Source organism: Quercus robur, chromosome 3 (assembly GCF_932294415.1).
Source record: "Quercus robur chromosome 3, dhQueRobu3.1, whole genome shotgun sequence".
In the NCBI taxonomy this organism is placed as follows: Eukaryota; Viridiplantae; Streptophyta; class Magnoliopsida; order Fagales; family Fagaceae; genus Quercus; species Quercus robur.
Genome location: NC_065536.1, coordinates 44,150,197 through 44,159,320, shown reverse-complemented (window position 1 = coordinate 44,159,320; position 9,124 = coordinate 44,150,197). Strand labels below are relative to the sequence as shown.

The following is a 9,124-nucleotide window of genomic DNA, read 5'->3' as shown; positions in this document are numbered from 1 at the left end:
CAGTAAAAAACACAGATAAAAGTATAATAAGCAAAATGGTGCGTTTTGAGTTCTAAATGGCTACCGTTCATGGCCCTAGACACACACAAAAACGTAGACACACAAAAAAAAAATAATAATAAAATAAAATAAATGAGCTAACTTATAAATTATTTTGTTACAGTATTTTCAGTTTTCAGCAAAATAATCGATATCCAAACAGACCCTAATATGCAAATATAAGAGTACTTTATTTTATATATTTCATGCACATCATTTGTGTGGCGAATCAAAGGTTGGTTTGTCGATTAAGATTGAACATAGATGAGCCTTGACTTGTCCAACATTGATGAAAAAAATGGCAAAATTAAAACTCTTCCAGAAATCAAGAGAAGTTTCACGTTTGTGTGTGTGTGTGTGTTTTAATTATGGTTGTTAATTTTATGTTTGCATTACATGACTTATTGTAAGTATTTTAAGTTGTAATTCAGCCCCAAAAAAAAAGTTATTTTAAGTTGTATAATATAATTTTATCACATGAATCATTATTGTGGGGCCCAATAATTTGTGGGCCAAGTCCATTTATTCATGGGGGTCCAAAGGCCCAAGCCGAGGAGGGTTATGGCCCAAACTCGATAATACAAGTACAACATAGCCTTGGGATACAACTGAGGATGATTCAATCCTCGGCATGTCTGAGGTCTCACAGGAAGGAAGGACAAAAACGACATAGAAACAACTTGGGGAAAAAATCTAAAATATCTGCGTCAATAGAAAAGGGTACGCTGGGAAGTATAACGACCAGGGAAAGCTGCCCTTACTGCCATTCAATACTCTGCACCTGACAGAGCCATACTCTCCAGCTTTTACAACCACCCCCAACCATTCTGGGTATGGGCTAATGGGACAAGTATCCGTCTTGGAATGTCGATGCTACATGTGGACGAAGGATAAAAAACACAGGCTAGTATAAAAAGAAAAGGAAGCAATTCATAAAGAGGGCTGGGAAAAATGGCCAAAAACCAGAACCTCCTAGCCCGCCTCCAGGAGAAAGACTCTTAGGGCGAAAAACGACTTAACCATGTATGTATACCACGAAGAACCCACCGTTTGGTGATCAAGGTCTAACCTTTCAAACCCACGCTCTACAAATGATATTGTTTGGGCCTTTTTACGTGCGAACCCAACACTGTTACGGGTCGTTACAAATCGTGTCCTTACAATTGGCGCCGTCTGTGGAGAAGGCTTGTGTGTTGGCATAGACGGTAGGTCGAGACAGTTCCCTTGTCATTTCTAGCAGCCAGTTATAGTGTTCTAGCATAGAGTTCCACTAGGGGCTATGATTCTTGACTAGGGGCTACGCTTTGTAGCGTCAATCGCATGGATGATTCTAGGGGCTTAGCTGAGGAGCCAATCCCCCTAAAGCCAAGGCCCTAGGCCAAAAACTGAGTTTTGGACAGAACCAAGGTATTGTATGGTCCTCGGACTCAAACCTATGGGGAAACCAACTACTTAGATGAGAAAACTGAGTTTTGGACAAAACCAAGGTATTGTATGGTCCTCGGACTCAAACCTACAGGGAAACCAACTACTTAGATGAGAAAACTGAGTTTTGGACAGAACCAAAGTATTGCATGGTCATCGGACTCAAACCTATAGGGAAACCAACTACTTAGATGAGAAAACTGAGTTTTGGACAGAACCAAGGTATTGCATGGTCCTCGGACTCAAACCTATGGGGAAACCAACTACTTAGATGAGAAAACTGAGTTTTGGACAGAACCAAGGTATTGCATGGTCCTCGGACTCAAACCTATGGGGAAGCCAACTACTTAGATGAGAAAACTGAGTTTTGGACAGAACCAAGGTATTGTATGGTCCTCGGACTCAAACCTATGGGGAAACCAACTACTTAGATGAGAAAACTGAGTTTTGGACAGAATCAAGGTATTGTATGGTCCTCGGACTCAAACCTATGGGAAAACCAATCACTTATCAAAATCAAGTTTTGGACAGAACCAAGGTATTGTATGGTCCTCGGACTCAAACCTATAGGAAAACCAACTACTTAGATGAGAAAACTGAGTTTTGGACAGAACCAAGGTATTGTATGGTCCTCGGACTCAAACCTATGGGGAAACTAACTACTTAGATGAGAAAATTGAGTTTTAGACAGAACCAAGGTATTGTATGGTCCTCGGACTCAAACTTATGGGAAAACCAATCACTTATCAAAATCAAGTTTTGGTCAGAACCAAGGTATCACATGGTCCTCGGACTCAAACTTATGGAAATGTTGGCTACTTAGTAAAAATTTAAAGTTGCTCAATCCTCGGCTCAAATACCAGAAAAAGGTTAAGGCTATGAAAGTTGTAAGGAAGATGGTGAAACGCCCTATTACTCAGCAACCTGGAGGGGCTGTTCATTTTTGGGTTATATGTCTTCGGATGATTACCTCCTACACCGCGCCGAGCATTCAGTAGTCATCTCGGCTATTTTGGGGTAAGTGTTGTTTTCTTTTAGGTCGGCATTATTGTGCCAGACAACTCTATTAAATTCATGATAATATATTTTCCTTAGCAAGAGTTTTGACCCTAAGTATCATTTGTTCAAGTCAGTATTATTGTGCCAAACAGCTCTCATAAGTTCATAATAGTACCTTTTTCCTTGATAAGGGATTTTGGTCCTAAGTATTGTGCTCTCAGGTCGGCGGTATTGTGCCAGACCGCCCCAATAAGCTCATCATAATATCCTGTCTTTTTTTTCTTAATGTGAGTTTCAACCCTAAGTATCATTTGTTCGATTCAGTATTATTAAGTCGGATAGTTTCAATAAACACAGAATAAGATCTTTCTATTAACTGAGATTTCGGTCCTAGACGTCAGTCAAAGTGTAAAAATAAAAAGGATTCACAAGATAGTATGTCTATTCACGACTTAACCATTTCAGAAATAAAGAGATAGAACATGTGAAGTAAAGCAATAACGATTTTTATTAATATAAAGATGTATTACAATGTACAAAGAAGGGCTTAAACAAGCTTATACATAAGGTGGATTACAAAAACAATAATAAAAAAAAAAAAACAACAACAATATGACAAATAAACAGTCAGATGCCTTTTTAAACTCGTCTCCGAAGTCCTTCCAAACTGTGCCCCAGTAGCGCCCATATTGAGAGGAGGACCTTCTTCAGAAGAAGAGGGAGGAGATGAAGAGAAAGAAGGAGGAGAAGAAGATGAAGAAGGAAAAGCACCAGGATGGATCTGATGGTGGAAAGAAGAAGAAAGAGAGGCAAAAGGAGGCACCAGTGAACGAAGAGAGGAAGAAGCGGGGGCACTTAGTCCCTGCGTCAGTCCTGACTCCTAACACGCTGGTGCCATGTTAGTTATGCTCATAAGAGAGCGGCTGGTACTGATAATGGGTGACCCCGGCTCAGTCGCGCCGAAAGTTTGACGTAACGAGCCCCTGCTTCGGATTTTGGCTAAAAGGAAGGTAAGAAGGATCTTGAGTCTCCGCCATCCCTGCCCTGACCGAGCCATTTCGAGCTTCATTAGAACATGGTGTTTTTGGGAGGGGTATGGTTCCTTCATTACTTACTCCTATGTCGAACGTATCACAATTTAAGGTGTAACTAGTGGGAAAAGTAAACTCTGGAGGAGGCTAAGGGTTTCAGATCTCAGAAGGGTGAAAAGGGTCTCTGTACAAGAGAAATAGCCTCCTACTTTTCTTCTTATATGAAGGACGAAACGGAGGGTATTTAATCTGTCCAGATTTTGAAGGAAATTTGTAAACGAGAATGTACCCGTTCCACTTCCCACATCGTCAAACAAACCGTCGAATTTAAATAGTCTCGTAAATGGAAGTCATTAAAGGCGCGTTTCGGATAATCAAACGGCGAGAACGCGTCATGAGTGAATTCAGAGGAATGTCTCGTAGACCGGTACATTTCCTGGGCAGATGAAGAACCGCCAACATTAATGAAAGGCTGAATTAAATGAGCCGTAATAAAGGCTTGGTATTACCAAAACCCCCCTCTCCGACCAAGAGGTCAGACAGCAGGGTTTTGAGGGGCTATTGTGGGGCCCAATAATTTGTGGGCCAGGTCCGTTTATTCGTGGAGGTCCAAAGGCCCAAGCCGAGGAGAGTTATGGCCCAAGCTCGATAATACAAGTACAAAATAGCCTTGGGATACAGCCGAGGACGATTCAATCCTCGGCATGTCCGAAGTCTCACAGGAAGGAAGGACAAAAACGACATAGAAACAGCTTGGGGAAAAAATCTAAAATATTTGCGTCAATAGAAAAGGTTACGCTGGGAAGTATAACGACCAAGGAAAGTTGCCCTTACTGTCATTCAATACTCTGCACCTGACAAAGCCATACTCTCCAGCTTTTACAACCACTCCCAACCACTCTGGGTATGGGCTGATGGGACATGTATCCGTCTTGGAATGTCGATCCTACACGTGGACGAAGGATAAAAAACACAGGCTAGTATAAAAGGAAAATGAAGCAATTCATAAAGAGGGCTGGGAAAAATGGCCAAAAACCAGAGCCTCCTAGCCCGCCTCCAGGTGAAAGACTCCTAGGGCGAAAAACGACTTAACCATGTATGTATACCACGAAGAACCCACCGTTTGGTGATCAAGGCCTAGCCTTTCAAACCCACGCTCTACAAATGATATTGTTTGGGCCTTTTTACGTGCGAACCCAACACTGTAACGGGTCGTTACAAATCGTGTCCTTACAATTATAAATACATTAATTTTATTATCAAAGGATTCTAAAAAAAAAATTATTATCATAGTCTACTTTAATTGAAATTCTATTTCCAAGGATTTAATAAATTAAAATAATAATCCAATTAAAATTTAATTATCAAAAGTTTAAAAAAATTCAAAAAGAGTTTTATTATTTATTTTAAATTATTTTTTATATTGTAATATTAGTTTTTCATTATAAGAATTTAGTTTTATTATGATGTGCATTGGTTATGTAACTTAAAGTAAATTTTATAATTTTATTTATTTATATATTTATTTATGAAATAGTTTCTTATTTTACATATGAAACCATGCATGAAACATGTATAACACTAGTATTACTATAAAATTTTAAATAATTAGTTAAAAAAAATAGAGCCACACTTGAGACATTACTTTTATTTAATTCATTTACATACAATATTCTTATTTTTCTTCTTATTCTATTTGTTTATTACTAAAAAATAAGCAGTTTAGGGAATAGCCGATAAATGTAGAAATTTACCAATTTTTATTAAATTGTACAAGTACAAGTACAAAGTACAAACAGTGGTTAAACAGTTAAAGACTTATAGTTGAACTGTATTTGACTGGAGAGTGGTAAAAAAAAAGCCGGTAGGTTTAGGGTTTTAGAGTAAGTACTGTTGTAGTAACTATAAATTGAGTGTGTGAGTGATTGAAGTGGCCGCTCTCTAACTCCAACTCCGGGATTTGAGGTTTTGGTGTCTGTCTGTCATTCACTTTGCAGGTAAAACCTCTGTTAATTTAATTAGCTTACATCTGTTTAGTATGATTGATCTGCGTTTAAATTTTTGTTTTTTTGACTTTGTAGATCTTGAAACTAACTAAGATTTGATTGCCTCTTTGCCATTTCTTGATAATTGCTTTTGTCTATTTTGCTTATAGATTACTTCACTAATGGTCTCTGTTGAATTTTCAAACCTGTTAACAATCTGATGGTCACATTTTTGCTTGAAGGGTACCTTCAGTATTGGTTTATCAGTTGGATATTGTTCTATTGAGTTTCTCTTGTTTGGCTCCTATGTAAATGAAAGTCTGTGTTGATTAACTGGGTTGGTTCCATTGTCTTTTTTATTATCTATGTTGGTTTTCAGACTGTTGCTCCCGATGATTGAACTTCATATAATTAAGTTTCAGCCTTGTCTGAATCTGATTGATGAAAACTAATCTTCGGTTCTGAGGGAGCATCCTGTTATATTATTACTTGTTGGGGGTAAATTCACTTGTAATCATAAGTGACATGTGGATCTTAGCAGTTAGCACCCTTTTTTTGGTAGAATTTTTTGCACCCTTTTTAGCTTACAACTTTCCCTCGTTTGCTATTCTTTATTTAAACAATCTGTGTTGATCAAATGGGGGGTTTTCATTGTCCTTGTGTTTTCTTTGTAAGGTTCCCCATGATTGAATTTCAGATAATTGAGTTTCAGCCTTGTCTGAATGTGGTTATGTTGAAAACTAGTCCAGTTCTGAGGGAGCTTACTGTTATTTATATTAGTTGTTGGAAGTAAACTCTTATAATCATAGGTGACATTTGACACACTCTCTCCCTTGCTAAAGCCTTCTGCCTCACATATGCACTTGTGGTCTTCATGCATTTGTTCATTATCATGTCTTTATGTAAAAGATCTATGTTGATTAAATGGGCTGGTTCCATTGTCCTTTTGTTCTATGTTGGTTTCCGCAATGTTGTTCCCAATGATTGAACTGCATATAATTAAGTTTCAGCCTTGTCTGAATTTGGTTGTTGAAAACTAGTCTTTGGTTCTGAGGGAGCATACTGTTATTATTCATTAGGGGTAAGCTGAACTCACTTGTAATTGTAACTTACATGTGGATCTTAGCTCCCTTTTCGCTTACAAATTCTCACTCTCTCTAACGCTTCTACGTCCTATGCACGTGTGATCTTCATGCATGCGTTTATTATTGTGTTTTCAGGTAACAGGTCTGTTGATTAACTAGGTTGGTTCCGTTATCCTTGTCTTTTATATGTTGATTTCTGCAATGTTGTTCCCGATGATTGAACTTCATATTCTTAAGTTTCAGCCTTGTCTGAATGTGTTTGTTGAAAACTAGTCTTTAGTTCTGAGGGAGCATAATGGTTGGGGATAAACTCTAGTATAATTATTAGTGACATGTGGGTCTTAGCACCCTCTCTGCTTATAAATTTCTCTACCAAGCTAATGCCTTTTATTTTCTTTTAGCAGGGCAGGCATAATGGTTGAAGTCCAGGAAGGAGTTACTGGCGGATTAAAAGTTAGTCATATCCAAAGTTTATATACTGCAGGGGTGTTTCTGATCCTAAGTTCAGGATATATGATTTGGGCATGAAAGAGGAAGGAGTGGTTGAATTTCCATTTTGTGTCCATCTTGTCTCTTGGGAGATAAAGAATGTATCTAGTGAAGCCCCCAAAAGATGCACATGTTGAATGCGACAAGCACATGACAAACTATGTAGGAAAAGATGCCTTCCACGTTTGAGTATGAGTTCATCCCTTTCATATCCTGTACATCAACAAAGATGCTTTGTGTGCTGGAGATAGGCTACAAATTGGTGCAAAATGCCTTTCGGAAGCCCCAAGGGACTTTTGCAAGGGTAAATATTGGACATGTATTTCTGTTTGTTCGATTCAAATGGATACCACGCACAAGAACCCCTTAGAGCATTCAGATCAGTGTAAAAATAAAAAAAAAAATAAAAAAAATAAAAAAAATAAAAAAAAAATAAAAAAAAGATGAAGAAGGTAGAATTTACACATTTTTTGCCAAAAAATGACCCACATTAGTCTGTATAAATTGATATTATTTATTTATTTATTATTTTTTATGTATTTCAAAAAAGAGAGTTGATTGTCACTCTTGTGTGTGAAGAAAGAGAAATAATTTTAAAAATTAAGAAAAATTGATATTTTAATAAAATATAGTGTGAATTGTGAAATGAATAATAAGATGTGGAGTGTTTTAAAAAAGGATTTTGCTAATGTGTGCCTTTAGGGCACAATAATTTTTATTTTTGGAAAAAATTTTCTCAAAAATTGAAAAAGTATTGACAGTTTTTTCAATTCCCTAAAAAATGATTTTAAAAATAGATAGTTTAAGGACACAGATTAATCGGATCCTTTAAAAAATATGTAAAATAGAAAAAATTGGTTTTTATGTTAAAATAGACAATTTTTTGTACAAATTGATGTGAATGCTTCAAATTTGCTAGACGCAAAAGATTATTATAAGCTGAAAATGGAGCTTTACAAAGTTCACTAGAATGGAATATCTCAAGTGGAAGTAGGAGTACTGGATGGAGTGAATGCTAAAATTTTAGGATAGCATGGACCTCCTGTTGAGTGGCACAATTAGGGGGGCAAAATATGACCAAACCCATTTGTTTGTCCAAATTCACCCACTCTAATTAAACCTAAACCCATCCAATTATTAATTGAATTTTAACTAATTAATTGAGCCTCATTTAACTCAAAAACAATATCTCCAAATTCAACCCAGCCCTTCCCATAAATAAAAAATAAATAAATAACCCAGCCCTCAGACGTTTCATTTTCCCTCATTTTCTCAGCCTCCAATCACGTTTTAATCGAAACCCAACAGCTTCAAAGCTTCAGAATTCACCTGAGGTGGTCTCATCGTCATCCTCTGCAATAGTCCAATCATCAGAGCCATCACAACCATCGTCGTCGTCATCAACATCAACAGCCGTGGCTGTGGAGAACCTAGCAGTAGCGATGAGGAACGAAGGCGGAGGCGAATGTTCACGATGATTCGAAGACTATTCACCGTGATTCCTGGCACAGATTCTCAACCAAGAAGAAATCTTTCTCTATGAGATTAAATAATTGGGGTTTCGCTTCGGTTAGGGCTTTTGTTGAGTGTTTGTAGGAAATGGCGAGAGTTGATCAGCTAGCGAGCGAGAGGAGCAAAGCTCAGTTCGATGTGGATGAGATGAAGATCGTCTGGGCTGGATCTCGCCACGCCTTCGAGATTTTTGATTGAATTTCTCGCCTCGTCACCAACGATCTGGTCATTTTCCTTCACTTTTTTTTTTTTTGAAAAATTATTCGTTTGGCTTTGTTTGGATCCTAAGAAAGTGTAAGAAAGTTGTGCTTGTTTTGGTTCTAACGTAATCATGCTTTTTTTTTTTTTTTTTTTTTTTTTTTTTTTTTTTTTGTCGTCGATTTATTTGCTCTTAACTTTTATTAGAAAAATTGAAGGAAAAAAAAGAACTGTGAGCAACCGGGAAACCAAATCATTTGAATTGTTATGGTAATTGTGTAATGTATCTAGGTTGTGTGGATCCGATATTTGCTATTGTCAATTTGTGAACTTCTTGTTTGGTAGGTGAGAAAGTGTGAGA

General features: G+C 37.4%; 1 long non-coding RNA gene across 1 annotated transcript; it reads left to right on the top strand.

Moving 5' to 3' along the window:
* The first annotated feature begins 5,300 nt into the window (after nt 1–5,300).
* On the top strand, nt 5,301–8,894 carry LOC126718019 (uncharacterized). Its single transcript, XR_007652807.1, has 2 exons — nt 5,301–5,491; nt 6,969–8,894. It is a non-coding gene; the product is annotated as an uncharacterized LOC126718019 (long non-coding RNA).
* The last annotated feature ends 230 nt before the right edge of the window (nt 8,895–9,124 follow it).